We start from the raw sequence: 20,879 nt of genomic DNA on the forward strand, positions 1-20,879 counted from the left end.
ATTTTGCTTGGAGTGAAACCCTTGCTGCAAATGAGTGGTGACTTCAGTAGGTGTGAAGTTTGACCCTTTGGGTTTTCCATTTTGGTTTGTTTCCCTGCACTCAGGTCTAAGTTCTCTCTCTCTGCTAAGTAAATTAATAGTCCTCAAGATGTTGAGAAATGTTTGAAAATGTGACTTCAGCATATGCTAAAAGAAGGAAGGGAGAAGGAACTTGGTCATGTTATGTATCAGTCTCATTATTTGGAGGTTTGAGCCAAGATTAATTTTAATGCTGACAGTAGCATTAATGCAAAATGTAAAATAAAATAATTGCTTTCTTATTAGTGATATTAGGGAAAATTAGAAAAAAAAAATAGATTCCCCAATGAAATGTGTAAATCCCCATTCATTTTTGGCTGCACTGCCTGTGCTTCTGGTCCTGGTGGGGTGGCCAAACTAAACAGAACCCTGCTGTTATGTGAATGACCCGTTTGTGGCCAAAAGAATTGGCAACGCTGTTATGAATCAATTGGCATGAAGAAATTACTGTGAACATCTAATTAATAGAATTCAGGCCATTTTAGTATTCAGAAATTTCATAGGAACAAAATATTTTCATTGTTTTCCTTTCCTGCCTGCCACTTTTAATTGTTTTGTACATAATTTAAATCCTGGGAATAATTCAGAAATAATTCATTGCACATGTTCCATAGTCTGGTCAATATTTATGATTAGAGAGAATGCCTATATGGTTGATCACAGAAATATCGTGCCATTTCTCTTTCTTGATCAGATGATTGTTCTGCAACACCTTGCGTTCTGTGATTAACCATCAGGTCAAGTTTTGCTTTGCACAAACATTCAAATATATTTTTCCATACTTTTTCCATTTTCTTCCAGATTGAAGAATTAAATGTGTTGCAGAATTCAAAACAAAAATTCCTAATTTTTTCTAAATGATTTTCCTAATTGCTATCTCAAGCATTCAGTACCCCCAGAACTATTTTCTGTGTTTTCCATACCACCACCTTCCTTCCTGATGCCTGTCCTGAGGTCTGTAGCCTGGAATATTGATACAGTGAAGCTGAGGGGATTAAAACATCACACGCAATCTAGCCTTCCATGACACTTATCTTACAATCTTGTTTGAGGCTGAGCACAATACTCTAGAATTGTTGTCAGAAATGCTGGATGGAGGGAAATAATAATTTCCGTAAGCCTGCTGGCTACGCTTGCTAATACAGGCCGCGTGCAGTCATTCGTCTTTGCCACAAGAGCATGCAGCTGACTCGTGTCACTGCTTGTTCACCAGAACCCTCGGGTCTTTTTCTGCAAAGCTGCTTCCAGTCGGTCCCCTCTCCGTGCTGTTGTATGGGGTTATTCCATACCAGACACAGGACTTCACGTTTGTCACTGCTGAACTTCACAAGGTTCCTACCAGCCTCTTGAGGTCCCTTTGAATAACTGCGCTGCCCTCCAGCATATCAGCCTCCAACTTGGTACTCTCCACCGACTTGTTGAGAGTGTTGTCTGTGCCATTTTTCAGATTATTGACACTGAGTGGTATTAGCCGCAATATCTTACAGACACCACTAGAAACTAGCCACCAGTTGGACTTTGGCACCATCCTTTGAGTCGACTGTACAGTCAGTTTGGTGCCCACTGTGCCCACTTCCCTAGTCCCTGTCAATTTGAGGTGACCAAACAAAAAGATCTGTTTTTGTATAAGAGATGCTTAATCCTCTGCTTTTCTCTTCCCTCCCCACAAATCTCCAAACAGTAAGAAAACGTCCTAGTTCAATTCAGTAGGACAGATAACTCTAGAGAAATACTTCCTTTTGTAGGCGTATCGCATGCTTGGTGATGGGTGCCCCAAGTGCAACATGTACACCATGGCCATCGTACTGTCAGGCTGAGAATCAGGTCCTGGAGATCTTCATCAGAGGCCCCAGTTCTGCAGTGTGGGTGTAGACACCCTCACCCTAATTCGATCTCCCTCTTCTTGGGTGAATACCAGTCCATTTAAGTGTCATCTAGCAAAAAGAGATTGCTTTAGAAGTCGCTTATCAGTAAATCTGATTCCTCGCCAATGTGACCTCTGTGATTTTGTGTGTCCGTCCCGTTTATTATAGGCACAGTGCTCCGTCACCACCGCTCCTTCTGTTCAGCAGCTGTTCCCTCGGCTGGGGCTCATAACTGATCTCCTTTGCAGAAATGAATGGGCAGGGTTTTTTCTAAAAGTAGGTGAGGTTGCTCAACACCACGGAGGAGGAAGCTTTGAGACAAACACCCACGTGGACACATTTAACATTACATGCTAGAACGATGATCATATGAATATTTTAGATAGTGTATGTGAATTACAAGTACTGAGTAAATTTTTTTCCTAGAACAGTTCAGGAAAAAGTAAGTAATGTGAGTGTTTTCTTTCAGTCTCTATAAAAAATATTGCCCGCAGCTACCTCTATCTACTTAAATGTTATTTCTCCTGGTCATTTTACTCCCCTTCTCCACTTTCTTTCCATTATTCTTTCCGTTAATTCTGCCATCAGGTTCTACCCTTTCTGTTAGGATTTTAAGTATGGACTGCTCCCATGTTTTAAATATGGACTTCCCACTAACGTAGGGGGGAAGGGGCTGCAGCTGTTAGCGCTTGGAGCCGTGTAGGTATTCCAACAATGGAGATAGTCCAAGGGCAGGTATCTGCGTCTCTTGTTAAGTCTGCTCAAAACCTCATTTAAGACAACACGAAAATTTTGGTTAAGTTTTCATGGACCTTACATCAGGGCTTGCTGGAGCCATTTCAGTTCCAGCACAAGGAAAATGCTGTTGCAGTTTATGATAGTGAATAGTTCGTGCTGCAGCGCTGGTAACTGTGGGGCTGAGCTTGAGTTTATAATAAAGCAAAAGCTCTGCGGAATGTTAACAGTCAGAAATAGATACCTCTGGACACTTGGACATGTCTGTAATTACCCAAATTGTGTTTCGTGCTTCAGGAAAGTCACTCCCTGGGTGTGTCGCTGGGATTTAACGAGCAGGTTTAAGGGTAGACATTTGATACTTTCTCTTTTTTATATATAAAGTGCAGTATGTGTAATTTTTTAAGCATCAGCCGTTGAAATAGTGACATTTCTGTAAAAAATACACTTAAACTGTCAACCTAACACCAAAGAGATTACAGGAAAATAAAACTTGGGTAGGCCTGAAGAGGTTTGAGATCCACAATCCGTTTGGAAAGTGCTATTTGAGAGAAAAGGGAGAAATGAACTTTATTTTTTTATTAGTATTATTTAAGAAGATAACATAGTGGTATGCAGCAGAATATAGATGTATACAGATACCAGGCTGTAAGTTAGACCAGTGGGGCTGTTTTTTCCTTGGAGCAATCAGACAGAGCTGGGGCACAGATCCAAACTGCTGGAATCCGATTTTCCCATCTTAGTGAACAAGCAGTGCCCCAAATACTGTGCAGGAAGGAAGAAACTGTGTTTAGGAAGACCATTGTAAGTGATTTACATTAGTACCTACCCATTTGGGTCATATGTGTTGAAGAGCACAAGTATGTTAAGTATCTAATCAATGCATTTTAGAAATTGGAGAGACTGGTTTGAACATGCTGCATTTGAATGCAAACAAAATAAAGCTCCCTGAGAATCCTGTGCATGCTTTTTCCTTAAATCCAACCACTGTACTATTTGACTCAAATAACTGCAGTTTCCTTGGTGATCTTCGCATGTGTCAAGCACTGAAGATTTAGCTTTTTGTTAATCCTTTTCTATTTTAAAGAAAGTATTCTTAACAGGAATTAGCAGTATGTGCCAAAGAGATGTTATTCAATAATGGGTGGTCCAAGTGTAGGCTTCTGAGTTAGGGTATGCAGACTTTGCTGCTAAAACAGACACTTACTGTACTTACTTACAGATATGCTTCTTAGACATTCTGTGTTCCCACTGTATTATTAAATAAGGAAACTTTCCATATACTGGGTTGTGAGATTGTGCCTGGTTTTCAGAGTTATGGATCTGCAGGTATTCGCATATACCTAAGAAAATGGAAATAGGGGAGCTAAAATTGCACATATGTATATGTAATTTTTAAACCCCATGGTTTTTGCTTATTAAGTTTTATACTTCATGGAACTGATTCTCAAAAATTTGGAGTTCCTTCTATTTATTTGCAAATATTCAAGCTATTCAGGTGTGATTGTTCTCTTTAAATCCCAGAACACCACAGTAATCCTATTAAAAACCCCTCGTGCAGCGTAGATGTCCCCGTGTAACTCGAGGGTGGCAGGGGTGCTCTGTGCATGCAGAACTGTCCTCGGTGCAGCATGGGGGGGAACAAGTCGAGTCTGAAGGGTTCAGGAGGAGACCTAGGTGCTGGCTGTTGAGTGAAAATTATTTTATTTTTATTTTGCTTCCTTTGCAATTTTATTTCATTTTTATTTTTATTTTGCAAAGGAAGCAAACTTAATATGGTAGTGCACGAAAACATTCAGGAGCAAATCCAGTAGTGTTGATCTTATAAAGGACTTTTTTAGTGCAGCCATTCCGTTATGTTCATTGTGTTGTTTGTCCATGTCCCCAGCAAAAAATGTGGCTGGAAAGGGAGTTACTGAGCTGTTGGCCCTGACGTGTACATGGAGAGTACACGGAGAGGAAGAAAGTTACACGAAAATGAAAAGCGGGACAGAAATAAGTTGTCTCAGAGACATAAAAAGACACGCTGTCTGGACTGCAGGGCTGGCCATCTAAATTTAGATAATGAGAAGCAGCAGCGGAGAGGAAGGGAAAAGAGCGGGCAAAGATGCAGAAGTCGTGCAGCCCTGTCAGGATGTGGCAGCAGGGCCGTGGGCAGCCAGGCGGGACAGGCCTCATGCTCGCCTCTTGCCCTGCCCAGCAGGGTGTCTTCTTCTCATGGTCCTCAAGGCTGGGGAGGCCACCTCCGACATCTGACAGTGTGAAATACCGGAGCTGCTCATACAGGTGCTCGTCGAAGTGTCAGAAGGAGGAATCGGGGCTGATCTGATTTCTGTGACAACAGCGGTTACTTTACTTGGGATGCATGCCAAGACTCTGTAAATCCTGTAACATTTGCATTCCAGTATGGTAAAAATTCTATTTTTAATGGTCTTGAGGAACCTGTGAGGTATTCTGAGTCTGAAGAAACTCAATCTGGCCTCACAGATTTAAGCTTTAAGGCCAGCCTGCCTTGACGGGGCCCTGCTGTGGCTGGGAGCGGGGAGCTTCACCTGGGAGCTTGCAGCTGGTACACCACCATCACCAAAACATCAGCTTCTGGTTTTCCCCCTGCTTTTTTCCCCCTGCCACGCTGGACATCTAGATGCTGTATCCCACAGTAACCCCTCCACATGTTTGGAGCCCAGACGCTGGCTGTTCCCAGCTTCCTTCCTTTCGAGCTGGCTTCTGAGGTTTCTGTGAGGAGCATGGGCTTGGTGGTAGTGGAAGAGATGCTGACTGTAGTTTTATGTTGTGAGGATCACACCACAAGGTGACATGTAATTATGTCCCCATTGTCTTGCATAAACTATGTCGCTCATTAATGGAAACAGTTAAGTACAACAGGATTTCTTCTGTTAAATATTTTGGGTATTTCTATGGCCTTGCAAAGATGATAAAATTGCTGGATGTTTTCCCCATCCTATGAAGTAAGACCCTCTTGGTTATCTACCCTCTGATCATCTGTACCACAGGAATTACTTTGCTTTTGTATTTGTTCCACCAGCCAAGCATAACTGGTCTTTTAACACCACCCTGGAGTAGGAAAAGCACCTCTTTCCTATTTCCTGCCTCTGTCCTAAGCCATCAGATGGCAGCAGCTCCATCATTAATTATCAGTGATGGAGCAGCACGTTTGCTTTCGTCTTTTCTTTGAAGTTTACCCAAGTGGAGGGAAGGCAGAGCGAGGAGAGGCCAGGCCAGCTCCGGTGCAGACCCTCAGAGCCCGCCCTGCACGTGGGCACCCGCGTCGCTCTGTGCTCATGGCAGAAGGATGCTCACTGCTCCGTGCTGGCAGATCACCTCGCAGATGTCCCTGTGGAGAATGCCTTCCTAGCAGCCAAACGAGGAGCTCCCAACAGAAGGACACTCCGTGTGTGGCACGGGGACGTGGGGTGCTTTGCATGCCGTGCTGTGGGTAAAGGTCTTCCATAATCACCTCTCAATTACACAGCATTTTGCTCCTGAGCTGTTTTCTGTGAACCTCTAGCCAGACTTTGATGCTCACTTTGTTAGATCCATCTGATAAACGGTGACATACAATTTTTGTTACAGACACAGGCTGATTTCCTTCAATCATCTCCCGCTGCAATTACTGATTTCTTAATGACGAGAAATGCTTGACTGGTACGTGGTCGGCAATCAGATACTCAGTCGTATTTAGGAACTAGGAAAATGATGCTTTCTTATCGTTTGTGTTCTTTAAAAGGATAATGTTCTCCCAGTTTTCTTCTCAAACAGAAAAAAAAAGAGCGCAATAGTGGCAGTATTGAGTAAAGACTGTTCCAGAAAGAAGTGCCCTGGGGGATCTGCACAAGTTCTGTACTGAGAGCTGCTTTTCTTCTCCCATCTCTGGTGGTGGCACTCTGAAGCACATAATTTAGGACACTAATCATTTCACTAGGGATATCTTTCATAAAATGGCGGGGGCCCCAGCTGAATTTGTAACTTTCCGCTGCTGTTTTCAAGACCAGTATAGAACATCTCATCTAACCGAGGCTCTACAGGTTCCCAAATACCCTGACAGTCCGTCTAGGTAAACTGTGTAGATAGAAATGCAAGCAGACAGATGTAGTGGGAGATTAATTGCTCTGAGATCTCTGTAAAGTATCATCCCTGGTTCCTTAAAGCTGCTGTGCGTTTCCCAGAGCTCTTGCCTGAAGTTCCCTGCAGCTGTGTGGACAGCGCACCGGTGTCTCATGGCATTCCCTGGGCAAAGCTGCTTCTTCCTGACTTCAGGTCTCACAGACTCCAAGCAACAAAGCTGCCTAAAGAAGATTGCAGGTCATTTAACCACTATTAACCCGTGCACTTTTCACACCTCCAGCAGCACGGATAATCCGTGCCCCAGTGAATTTCCTTCTCCAAGTCATGTTGTTAAGGAGCATTCAGGCCAAACCCAAAAAAAGCAAATGAACCTCTGCAGTCAGGGACTGTGGAAGGAGGAGAAATGTTCTGCTTTTAATATTTAGTTGTCAAAATGGAAAATGTTTTGCTCCTTTCATCATTGGAAAACCAAATGTGTTCAGCTTTCTGTCCTCGAGCTGATAATGCAGTTCAGGAATGCAGCCAGGAAGGCTGTCTGTGCAAAACCTGGGTGCTCCGTAGAGCTTTGGGATCTCTCAAAAACAGAGGAAAATGCATTGGTTTTGTTTTCCCTCGTATTTTGTGGGCAGCTAAACATTTTAATGGGTCTGAATTGGAAAGGACAATTGAATATGCAGTCCATATTAAATAGGAACTGAATACTGTAGTTTTGTAGAAGCACTGAAACGAGGAATGGAGCTACTTGTTTTTTTAGTTCAACTGTTTATAGATTTACTCTGTTTTCCCTGGAACGAAACCAATTTCCAGTTTTAGAAACTGATAGGCAAGGTGGCCCTCACGTTTCTGTGGTGCTGTTGCTGATGGCCTGGTTTAGCTGTAAGAGCATTGTTTTCTTATAGGAGTAGTATCCGTGATGACACAGCTCGAGCCAGAATATTAAACTTGTAAAGGTTAGGCACAGGAAGCTCTTAGGGGCAGGGGATGAGTTATTAGGCTGAAAAAATGCTTCTAAGTTACAAAACAGTTGGAAAGTGCTCTGCCTCTTGCTGGAAGGGAGCTGCTGGGGGAGCTGCCAATTCACTTGAAAGGTGCTTTTCACATTCAGTGCAATCAAGAAAGCAGAGCTTGGGGGCTGAGAGCCGTGTTGCTTCACTTTTCGACATGGTTGCGTTCCCAGTGGAGAACAAATGGTGTAAAGTGCTTCCTCCTGTGATACAGGAGTATGAAAAAGTACTGCATCCGAAATGGGGTTCACAAGAACGTGGAAATTCAGACCACTGGTGGAAATTCAGACCAGGCACCTTCACGTAGTCCAGCCCTGGTTCACTTGGAGACAAGCAGATCTATTCATAGCGTGTTAAATATGACTAAGACCACATACGGCAAAAACTTGAGCATAGTAATACAAAAATAAACATATATAAAATGTAATGTATTTGTTTATTTAAAGAGGAAGGAGGAAAATGATCAGTACACAATTATGAACAAATACTATGCCGCGGAAATATTTGTTTTAACCAGATGGTCTTAAGTAATGCAGTAAGAGATGTGGTCACAGCACATTAGTTTTGTTCCCATAGTAACACTAGTTTGGCAGACTGAGTTATTTAGATCTGCACTGCAGTGCTCATAACAGAGTAATCCTTATCTGCGTGCTTTTATTGAAATTGAAAATGCTACTTATGCAATCGTGCACACTTGAAAGTGTGCACACATCATGACAAGTCGCATTTCCTCCAAGCAGGAGCATGACAGAGGAGGGTATGTTTGCTTGACCAAGCAGTGACTCCAAAAACAACTATAAAATTACTCATCAGGCTTTGATTTGTATCAATAAACGATGCTCCTCGACTCTGTGACGCTGGCAGTCACGGTCACTCTAATATCGGAGAAAAGCAGCAGGCATAGTTTCATACAGCAGCACACGTGTACAAATGGAGTTTATTATTTAATATTGGTATCTAATTTTATTAAATGTCACGCTGACACAGAATACATGGAAGTTTTTTTTATTGTTTAAAACTGGGCTTGCTGACATGGTCATTGGCGTGCCGCAGGTCGGGATGGCGCTCAGCTCCGACTCTTCTGTCTCTGTGAAACTTGCAGTGAAGCTAAACAGAAAATAACCATAAGTGGTTGGTACAGAGAATGTGTTTATCAGCTAATCCTAGGTACATACCTACTGATTGGTGGTAAGGGCCTGAATTCTGCAGTGATTTTCCAGATTTCTCAATGCAGTAAATCTAATTGAGATGTATTAAATTGTACTATTAGCTGTGATAAGTCATGTGCTTGCAGAATGTACCCCAAATAATGAGGAACGAGAGTGATTTATGAAATATAACTTCAGACAGTTCTGCCAGCTGGCAACAGCCAGAAGTGCAATGCATTGCTTGTCAGAGAAATGCAGGCAAACCCCCTGCACTTAGAGCCATGCGTTGGGCTCTGGTTCCATTTGCAGTTGGAAATTGAGATTAAAGCACGACGGGATTAACTTTGCATCTTCTGTAAAGCAGGTAAAGTTTGGACTCACAGACATTTATGAAGCCTTGATTCCTTCGATCATGGGTGACAGAAGAATCACAGAATCACCGAACTGTAGGGGTTGGAAGGGACCTCGAAAGATCATCGGGTCCAACCCCCCTGCCAAAGCAGAAGAGATCATGGCTTTTCTGTACCCACCACCAGAGGGGACGGAGGCGAGCAGTGCCCTACCTGCAGCTCCTCGCGGGGCCCGGGAGGGTTTGGAGCAGGGCAGGGGTGGGAGCTGGCTTAGCGAGTCCTGACCAAGGCCAGCCTAATTAAAAACAAATGTGCTTTCCTCTTCAGCTACAGGAGAAAAAAATCCAATGTAGCTATGCTTTGCCTCTTACAGATTGCAAAAAAAGATCATTTCATGATTGCTTTAATGTGCCCTAAGTAGATAAACACCAAAATTCACGTTTTTAGCAGTAGTGCATTGAGCCCTTCTCCACAGAGAACAGTGCTGTGCCAAATTACGGCCTGTATCCCCTTTCCAGGGCCCTTGGCCTGCTCTTCATTCAAATTACAAGCGCCCAGTTATTTTTAAAGTAGTTTTGGCCAAAACAGGCTTGTAATGCGGGCAGTTTAATACTCGATACTTCGGGAACCCGCCGCATCCCACGGGGAGGCCGGCAGTGAGCCGCGTCCTGCTCAGCGCTGCGAGGCCTTCCAGGCCCAGCGGCCGCGTGGGCAGAGTGCTGCCTGAGGGCTGGTGAGCAGTTTGTTTCTGCCACGTCAAAGCCCTACACACAGAGCATTTTTTTTTTCAACGTGTACTTTGATTGTTTTCTCTTTGAATCATTATTTTATAGACCCCAGCCCAGTGGCTGCCTCTTTGCTTCTCATTTTGAGAGCTTCTCCCCGGAGTTGGTGCTGCAAAGTTGTCTTTTTCGCTTTGGATATGTCCACGAACAGCATCCTGTAACGCAGAAACAAGTACAGTAATGTTAAACCAAAGCGATGGAAAGATACAATGGGTGAAAGCACAAATACTGTTTTTAATATACCAGACTTTGCCTGAGTGTTGGGGCACATTAGGAAGATGTCACCACACTTTGAGTTACCTTTAATATGGAAGAAGTGACTACTTCAAGCAGTCAGCATCATTTCTGAAGTGACGCACGCAGAAATATTTGTATTTCCATTAGAAGTAACGCCCAGGAAGTCAGTGACTGAAGTAGGTTAGGAGAAATTATTCAGGGCTGTTTTTCATGGGCTTTTTGCTTTGCTTTTGATGTAACTTTCAGCGGTGTTTACAGAAATAGCTAGGCTCACAAATAATTTATGTTCCATTGATCTTTAAGGTGATCCTGAATTAAAAAATATTTGGGGCCAGTTTTCTGCTCCCCATACGGTTCCTTTGTTGATTTTATTTTATTTTATTTTATTTTATTTTATTTTATTTTATTTTATTTTATTTTATTTTATTTTATTTTATTTTATTTTATTTTATTTTATTTTATTTTATGTGTTTTGTTTTGTTTTTCCTAAAATGTTGCTTAGCAATAGAAGAAATTTGTGTTTTATTTGGAATAGAAGTGTAATCATAAGCTAAGAAATGAGCTTCCAGCATAAAAATTAGTTGTAGATTTTAGTTGAGAAGTGCCTGGGAGGGGTGTGGGGTGCAGGCTGGGTCTGCCCCATACCTGGGGGCCGGAGGTGTCACCGCAGCCCGGTGTCCACAGGGCTGATGTTTGGGGGCAGCGGGCAGAGCCAGCCCGCAATCATCTTCCATGCATCTCAGTGGATGGGCACAAAGTGCTCGCAAACTGAACTCTTAGGAGGTTTTGGTATTTATTCCAGGCAAAAGACTGTCAGGAGTTGTATAAGAAATGTCTTCACAGTGATTGCTGTAGAAATATAAGGCAAATTAGTGCTTGGACAAGACATGGCTGTATTTTGTTGGAGTAGTATGTGACGGGTACAGAAATTTTAAGAAACAATCATAGATATATTTTTTTCACTTGAATATGTTTTTTTTTCCTGTGAAAATATCTTTTTTAGTAAAATTTACTAAACCTAAATACGCAGTAGCAAAAACCCCTCTGGTTTCTTACACGAAGTGAGCACGCACTTGACTATTCTACGTTCTGCTGAGCCTAAAAATCATATTGTGAACTTTATCAATATACTCCAAGTTAGAGTGATAACAACAAAACCAGAAACAAAACAAAACAAAACAAACAAACAGCAAAAACACCTTCTGTAGGGTTTAGAAAGCAGGCAAAAGGACCAGAATATGGTTGCACACAGCCAGTGCCGCACAGTCCTACCACAACCATCTCTCCGGCGTGCTCTGATCTAATTTCACCTCGCTTCCAACAGTAATGACTCTTGTAGAGCCTTTAAACCCTGTTGTTTAGATTTAGTGTGTTTTGATGAGATATTTTCTAAGCAGGGAAATGCAGGCGGTGGGGTTGTTGATTTGTTGCCTGCTCAGGAGCAGATGACCGAGTACTACCGGAGGTTAACGTGAAGCATGCAGGTTCCGTGATTGATAGCGTCTCATTCCTGATCCGGCGCTAGCAGCAGTCATGAGCTCTAATGTAGACTGCGCTTATCTCCCTCTCTACCAGGCATCTGTGTCTTCTGAACTTGCAGGAATAAATTTACACAGGCACGAACAGGAACTTGTCGGAGTTTCGACTGTGCCAAGGTAAAAAGCAGAACTTTAAACCAAAGCGCTTGTTAGGTGAGGTGACTTTCCTGCAGACCAGCCAGCCAGAGAGACCCCCCACTTGGCAGCTGACACAGGTATTGACTTTTAGCACCTTTAAACGCTCTGGCTCATCCCATCCAGCCCCGTGAGGCACCGCATGCCATCCATACCGGCACGCGAGGACGTGTGCTGTGCTTCCTCGGTACGCGCTATCAGCTGGGCTGGCAGGCACGGTGAGGCCCAGTTGACAGCAGCTATCTGAAATGGTGACAAGTGGTAAATGCCTCAAAATTGTTCAAAACTGGTGATTTGAAGCACATATCTTTAGAAAGAGAGGAATGGGCTGGGGCCTTCCTCAGTGCTCCGAAATGCCTGTGAGCCGAGCACTTTGGTCGTTAAATTAATCGATGAGCTGGGGAATGGAACCAACACCTCAAAGCACTCAGGCACGCCTAATTTTAAGCATGTGAATATTGTGCTTGTACTTGGCTTCTGTCAGCTGAGCTGGGATGGCAGCTTGTCGGACTGATAAACTGCAGCTATTGGGGTCAGCCGAGGGCTTAAAGTTAAGCATTTGCTTAAGCATCTTTCCCTGCTGGTGCCAGGGCGGGAGCTGGAATGGTGTCTTGGAGCATCGTGGCCTCTGTCAGGACGTCTGCCTGGCAGCTCATGTGTGCTTTTTTAAAGCACTGCAGGTTTAACCCTTCTCTTCTCATTTAGTCCTCCGCCTTTTTCGTCTCTTATTGTCTGTCTGGTATTGTTATTTTAAGATAAACTGCAGCCAGATTCCCGTTTTGTGAAGGCAAGCAAACACCATTTTGCTGCAGACATGTTAGGATACTCCTAATATCTGTCTTATTTCTATTTCCAAGTGCCTTTTCACCTGCAGTCTGTGCAGAGCATCCTCTATCTCCTTTTAGCCTTTTACGAGCAGAGAGTGCTACGCTGCTTTCAGAGTGAAAAGACGCACTATTGAGTAAGTAGGTCACGGGAACAGTCGAACGATGGCATTCCTACAAAGAAATGAAGAGGAAAGCCAGGGCTGGAGCTGGAAAGGCTCTCTGAAGGAAGAGCAGCATCTCCTGGGACCCAGGGACGTGTGCTGCCCGCGGCATGTGACTCAGCAGCGCGCTGCAGGGCTGGTCGGGCTTCCTGAGGTCACCCACTCATTTTTTACTACAGATTTCCAGTTTGGGGGTTTAGTCCCACAGACTGCCTTTCCTAAGGGTTATGCTGTTTCCTACATTGATGTATGAGCAGTACTGGGGGAAAAACTGACCATGAGAACAACTCTCCCTACCCAAGAGAGCCTCAGTCACATCTGTAATTTAGTGGAGAGAGTAGAGATAACTCACTTGACTGCCCCGGGTGTAACTGCCAAGGCTTTCTGGGAGATGTAAATGCAGCACACGTAATTGCTGCAATACTACTTCGGCTGATTTTCTTTTCTTTCAGAACTCAGGTTACAGCTCGGAGCTTTGTTTTCAAGGTCATTGGCAAAGCGCCGTGTTCTTAATGCTCGTTATACTGGGGTTACGTCATTTTTATTTGACTTATTTTAAATAATCTTTCTCATGACTGTGTACACAGTGAGCATGAAAGAGTGTGTAAACTGAAGTTATTCTGTTGCTAGGCAAATTTTTCCCTTTGTTTTTCTTAAAGTTTTCCTGCTTGTTACCCTCCTTGGAAAAATGTCCACTTTGTTACTTAGAAAAATGTTTACTTTGTTGCTTTGTTGTTTAAAAAAAAAAAAAGAGTAACATCACCTTGGTCATTCAACAGTGGAAGAAGTGAAGGGTACTTAGGCTAAATCTGTGTACTTGAAAAAACGTGGAGCAGCATTAATTTTGAAGCAGGTTGGTTTTTGGAAAGCTTCTCTACTTTATTTCCATGCCCCGCACCAGTTACAACCATCATGTGGGAGAGGGGAAATTCTGAACTGCTGGCAGTGTCTGCAGGAAAGTGCTTCGCAGTTGGCTTGGTTCATACATTTTTTAAACAGAGACCACAGATGGAAGAATACAATATTTTAGGCCAGATGTGGCTGAATATGTATGGATGACTAAACGTACTTAACAGTTCAACAGATAACGTAGATGGTCACAGATTTCAGTATCTCTTACAGTGTTTAGCTTGTTGCCGCTATCTTAAAGTTTTCTTTAACCTCCCAAATTGTTGTGCAACCAAAGAAACGCAAGAAGCTTTACGCTTCACTTGAAGACTGCTTGACTACAGTGTGCAGAGTCGTGTCAAGGCTTTCCATAGGCTGAGATGTCTGCAGACCGGTAACAGGGAGGTAGCCCCCTGTGGGGATTGGAAAAAGATCCCAAACCTTGTCTCTATGTTAGGAATCCATTCTGATGCTTTGAAAAACGGCCTTTTTCATTGTTATCCCATTTTTTTTCTCTTCCTTCACGTTTAAATTTTAAATGCATTTAACATTTCAACAGTTTGTGTCAGAGATTTTAAATAATTACTACATTGAGCTAAAAATGATGTTTTAACCTCTTTTCTTCAGAAGAAGGAGAGAACATGTAAATTTACAGATATTTCCCTGGCCCAGTGCCCAAAGATCTCTTTTGTTATTGTGAAGGAAAATAGAGAGGTTTGATTAAAACCTTGCTCAGTAATTAGCTGTCTGTAGTTTTCTCCCGTAGACATTGTTCCATTGTGGTGGTACTTGTCGTAAGGCTCCGTGGAATTTTAATAAATCCCTCAAATGAACCCCCAGATGGCTTTCAAGATTTTTATACTACATTAGCAATTACCGAAATACACTGCAAAAATCATAAACCCCTGTTAATTGCAAGCATTTCATTGCGCAGATTATTAATTTAGCATGAAGAGCAAATAATAAGCTATATTCTGCTATCTGTTACAGACGTCTTGTACGTATTTTTTGCATTCTGTAAATAATTGTATTTGGAGTAATGAATGATGCATCCGGTGCTGCTCGGTACGTGGGCCTTAAACTGAACACATGCTGGACAAATTTATTAACACACATGTTCGGTGCTACCTAGCTGACATTTCTGCTGAAGCCTATAAAGCCAAGGAGACTGCAGTAGAGAAAGCTCACTCTTGACTTTAATGACATTTGAAGCTACGTGATGTGTTAAGGTTGTAGGAAAACTTGTATTTAATGGGGCATTCAGGAAGTGCGGGGAATTAGGGCTACGTTCATGCATGGAAAGCCAGAAAAAAATGCAGATAGGAGGGTAAAGGCACTAGAGGAACGCGTGATTGCTTTGGGATGGAAGTTTTCTGTGCTACAATAAACTAGCTCCTTTTTGTAGATCCACGCTGAATATCTACAGAATGTTTTTTGATGGTGAAAAAGCCACGGTGAGTAACAGCCGTGTTTCCTGTATTCAGAGCTCGCAGGCAGCAGTGCTCTCAGCTTTAATTTTTAATTTGCTCCAAATAAAAGCCATTAATCTTGGCTGGGGAGCTGTCTGGAAGGGGTTTTGGAGACGATGGGGTGTGGGATCTGTGTGAGGGGTCAGAAAGCTAACGCTTTGTGGAGGCTTCCACCCATCCCAGCGAGAACCACATTTAGGCCCCAGCTGCGCTCCGGGGGCTGCCACCAACCCCTTCGGCACCAGCTCTGTCACTGCCGGGCCAGGTGGCACAAATTCCCTGAGCTCCATGTGGAGAAGAAACCCCTCACTTCCCAGTTCTCTTTTAAGGAAGCAAGGGAAAACTGAGTTGCCAAAATGAGGAAAAACAAAGCCGTGGCTTGTGAAGGAAACTGGAAGACTGGTGTCTGCAGCTGAGGCAGCAAGGTGCTGCATGGCGAGCGCCCTAAAATCATATCAGGGAAATGAGCAGCTAACTAAAATCGTGAAAACTCTGTGGAAGTGTACAAATCACCCCGTCACTCACTGGGGTGGTGTTCTGCCCAAACAGGTGACTACAATTGTCAAGTATTTTAACAAAGACTGTGTTCACCAAGGACATCACGGCTTGCCAGACTGATACAGTTAGGCAGAGCAAGCTGTTCTTCTGGATGCAAAAACCTTTCTGCATAGGCATCCCTGTAATTTAATAACGAGGAGACAATTACTTGCTAAATCAAGGTGGTAGCTTCTTCTATTTTAGGCAGAATTGCTTGCACGACAGCACTGAAGCGTGAGTGTTGCAGTTTTGGTTGCTATACTTCTGTTGGAACGTGCATTCATATGCTAAAATCCCTCAGTCCAAGGTTTAGTATTTTAAAAACAAGGATCTTTCTGATGAATTTTCTATAAGCTGTTCTTAATTTGCATAGAAGAAATAAGGTTGGGAGGTGCTTTGTAAGGAGATGTAACAGATTGTGTGGGAGCAAAGGACTTGAAAGGAACCAAGAAGTTTTTGGTCCCTCAAGTCTTTTATGAAAAAAACCTGTGTATTTGTTATGGTCTCAGCTCCAAGTGCTGCTGCTCCTTGACATCCTTCCTTCCTTTTTGATGGTGCAGGTAGGAAACCAGGGCTGTGCTGCCTTTTGAATTTCCCTTTCATCTGTGCGCGGTGCTGTCTACATCAGGCGGGAGGGCTTGGTGTAGCGGGGCCGTATGGCAGAGCCTCGTTCCTGCCCTCCTTAGGGACAGGCCGTGGGTGTCAAAACTCCACCAGGGCGCTGAGGCCGGCATACACTTCTCCAAAATGTCTCCAAAAATGTCAACATCAGGCTGGCGGGAGGGGGTTTGGTGTTTCCTAGGACAGGAGAGGTGACGGTGTGGCTCAAGTTGAGCCTGTGGCGGCTGCTCGGCGGGATTGAGCCTGAGGTAGCGCCAACGTCTTCGGCCGTGGGCCAAGCCTGGTGGCTGTGTGCTGGGCAGCAGAGCTGCTGGAGGGGAGAAGGAGCTCTGGAGAGGTGCAAATGGGTTTTCCGCATTACTCTCCCCCACAAAAAATAAGAAAGCAGTCGGTGGCTCCTGGCACCACTGCTCTGCGGTGTAGGCCGCAGCTGGGAGCTTCAGTTCGCATTGGGCATAGCATTGCCAGTCCCTTGCAGCAGAGCCCTGTCAATCTCTTGCACTGTAAAGAATTTTTTTTCCAGGGTCAGCCGTTAGCTCTGCATCGTGTGGTTTTTGCTGCTGTACCTCCTCCTGCCTTGCACACCACTCTGTCACTGAACGGTGTTGGTGCATTGCCACTACAGCCGGGGCAGAGCCGGCCTCTTTGAGCAGAGTGGGAGTGTAAAACTCCTGCTCACATGAACAACCCCTTATATATTTTACACGTAAACTAATCTTTGCTGTTGGTATGGGACTTTGCCAGGTATGCACACTGTCTGCTTCCGTGACCTCCGTAGGACTAATGCAAATAGCAGTTGACTTCAGATAATTTGATGTTATTTAGCTCATTAATTTGTGTCAGTCAAAAGACGGGAGGGCTTTTCTGCCAGCAATAAATTAGTTTCTGCTATTGATTTACTGGTACTGACATGGAAGAATGAGGAATGACATTTAGTATGGCTACGTCAAAAACTATTATCTTAATATCACAGCGGTCAAATGTCACCAATAGCTGCCACGTTACCCCCTGAACAGGGGAGTGCTTTCCAAAGTGTAAAAAAACCCGTGGAGTTTCACAGTAATAAGCGGTGGGAAATGCTTTTGTTACACCCCGGCCTCTCTGCTGGTCTCCGGGTCAGTTGAGATCGCTATGTACTACTCAGGAGAGGGTTTTTTCTGGTTCCAGCAGCATTGTCAGGTCCTGGACATGCCTTCAAGCCATCTGGCCACATCTCATTGCATTCGAAGAATGCTGCCGGGCACGTTTCACTAGGTCCCGATCCTCCCAGGGTGGGAGGGAGGCGGCTGATGGGGGCCCACCGGGAGGAATCCTTCCCGCTGCGGAGTGCAACTGCCTTCCAGAAGCATCTAACTTCATTATATACATATTTTACTGCCTTCTAATCTTTGTATCGGACCTTGTTTTTCTTCTCTTACGTATATCTGGCTTTCTTTCTGGAGTTGCAGAATTCTCTGCGCATTTTTCCAAACGCTTTGTCTCGTGGCATTTTGAAGAAGTATGCCGATAGCGTATGCTGTAAAACATTCTCTGCATATTAAAAAAAAAAATCCGTGAAGGTCTTGTCTGCCAGAGATTATACAATGAGACCTTTGAGTCCGCATGATGCGTCTTGTTTGTGGAATGAAGATCTTCTGCTGTGATGCTCAGCCTGTGCAGATGAGAGGTCTGTGCAAGGCCCATTAATTTTCCATCAGTGCCGTGCGAGTAGGTCCCAGGAGCTCCTTTATTGATGGTGGATGTTTACCGTCGCCAGTATCGGGGAGAACAATCTCTCACTTCACAGTATTGCTGTTGACTGTTTCCTCTCTTCTGATGATACTTAATGCTTCCTTTTATTTTGCTTAATCTGTTAATCCGCCGGCCTTCTTACATTCCAGCAAATACAGAGTGCAAGTTTGTTATAGACAGAGCTGATTTGTTTATAGTGGAAATACACAAAACAAAACATCTATCTGACCTGGGGTTACAGAAATAAAGAGTTTAGTGTCACTTGGTGTGTGTGCCTGATTTCTGCACGGACGTCTGTAAAGAAGCCCCCTGAAATTACAGTCTGTGACACTCTTCTGCACATTCATTGCAGTTGCACAGAAGCATTTTAAGGAGTTGTTCAATTTTTATGGCTTTGTTTTTAATTCTGTATCCCTAGAAATGAATATTTAAAATGGATATGCTGCATTATGTTTAAGTGATCTGCTTATGTTACTTATTTTCTTAACCTATCCAATGGCCTTTTACATAAATTACGTGATTAAGAGTTAGCTTTTCAAGAGAAAATAAATGCTAATTGTATGTAATAAACCTACTTAATGAAATCTTCAACCCTGCTACATAAAATGAAGAGTAATTTGATCATTGAGTTGTGTATCTTCAGTTGAATATCTTCTACTTTTAGTAATACTTTTTATTTTATTAATTTATTTAGAGGTCTATTTAGTCTGCCACTGCAATTTATGAGAAATAAAACCAGCTGCCTTTAAATTTATGGATGGAGAGACATTAGGCTGAGTGTGTGCGCATGCCTTTTTAGGCTCCCAGAGAAGGGATGGCTGCCGGTATGGTTTCTTCCAAGGTCAGGATGACAACACGGGTGTGCCAGATCAACCTGGGTTTGGGAAGAAAAAGTAGTAAGGAATACACCTTCTTTAGGAACTGATTTCTTTTTAAGAAAGAAAATTGAAGATGTGCAGGCAGTTTGTCGGAATAAAAATAAATCACGTGGTTGTTCTACATGGAGAGGAGCTGCATGGTTCCAAAAAGCCTAAGTTTGAACAGATGGAACATGCCAAAAAATGAGGCTTTTTCACTCATTTCCTCAGCTTTCTCTCTTATCCTCTGCCTGGCAAATATTCATGTGCCATGATTGGTGGGTTAGAATAGGATTTATTTCTTTTAACTTTAGCTGTTAAATTCAGCACTAGTCACTGGATGTGGATTGAATCATCCCTGGAGATTCCTGTTTTATAAACCTATTTTAGGACCCAATGAATCACCAGCTGAGGTGCCTGTCTCTTATTGCTGATTCCAGAGGAAGCATCAATCATTACTGCAGAATAAATGTCAAGCGTATCTATGGCTAAAATTAAGCATCATGAGTCCAATTTCAGGACCAAATGAAAAAGGCAAACACTGTCATTTCCGAAGTGCAACAGAGGCAAAACTCAAGAGTTACTCCACAAGTGAAAGCACTGATAGCCCATGTACCCACGCAGGTGTCTGAGAGCCCTCTGCTTCCCATCTCCTCTACCCCAGGGGATCTGACTGGTCACTTCCAGTACACGTCTCACCAGAATTTAACCTTGTTCTTTAATTTATTAGGTGTCCCTTCACTTAACAATGCAGCAGCAGCTAACATTGGATTGCCACTCACCGGTGGCTTTAGTGTTTATGAGCAACCTTTGCCTTCTGGAGTTTCAGGAAAGAACTTGCAGTTTGTTAGCGTCTACTGCATGTTTCCCAACGTACTTTTTTGGGTGAGATTATATTTTTTGTAGTACCATGTTACTGTATTTTTGATATCGCATAGAACTGTAAGGGCCACTTGAAATGAGTTGCTCTGACTATTACCAAACCCACATTTTTCCACTTTTTGTACTTGATGGCTATTTGAATGCCTTCAATAGTTTCGTAAGCACTAAATCTTTTTCTTCTTCCCTGTTGGGTGCTTTTCTTTTCCAACACAGATACTTCTTTTTCTGTAAGGCACCAAGGCACAAATGAACGCCGTGGATTGCCTGCGGGCCATCAGACGCTTACGCAGAGAGAATTACCACGGCAAACTTTAAAGCTCAAACTCTGCCATTAACTACCTGTGTGCCACAGCCTTCTCTGCTCTCCCGACTGTTGTGCTTCGTTAACCCGCCTTCCTCCTTTGCAGGTGGCAGGAACGCTTTGGTGCTTCCATTCAAATGGGCTCCACGTAGGCAGTGGTAAGGGTAGTGTCCCTTGCAAGGCCAATGGCATCCTGGCTGGTATCAGGAGTAGAGTAACCAGCAGGGCCAGGGAGGTGATGTACCCTGTACTCTGCTCTGGTGAGGCCACACCTCGAGTGCTGTGCTCAGTTTTGGGGCCCTCACTACAAGGACATCGAGGCCCTGGGCTACGAAGCTGGTGAAGGGCCTGGAGCACAAGTCCTGTGAGGAGCGGCTGAGGGAGCTGGGGGTGTTTGGTCTAGAGAAGAGGAGGCTCAGAGGAGATCTCGTTGCTTTCTACAACTACCTGAAAGGAAGGAGTGGGGAGTTGGGGGTCAGCCTCTTCTCAGTGATAGGACCAGAGGGAATGGCCTCAAGTTGCACCAGGGGGATTCAGGTTGGAAATGAGGAGCCATTTCTTCTCAGAAAGAGCAGCCAGGCACTGGGACGGGTTGCCCAGGGAGGTGGTGGCGTCACCGTCCCTGGGGGCGTCCAAGGGAAGGC

General features: G+C 43.8%; 1 protein-coding gene across 7 annotated transcripts in view; it reads left to right on the forward strand.

The window, feature by feature from the left end:
- The window catches only part of DIP2C (disco interacting protein 2 homolog C), a 311,738-nt gene that overhangs the window by 110,364 nt on the left and 180,495 nt on the right, over positions 1-20,879 (forward strand). The gene's annotated exons all lie outside the window — the stretch shown is intronic.

This window comes from Anas platyrhynchos, chromosome 2 (genome assembly GCF_047663525.1).
Source record: "Anas platyrhynchos isolate ZD024472 breed Pekin duck chromosome 2, IASCAAS_PekinDuck_T2T, whole genome shotgun sequence".
Lineage (NCBI taxonomy): Eukaryota > Metazoa > Chordata > Aves > Anseriformes > Anatidae > Anas > Anas platyrhynchos.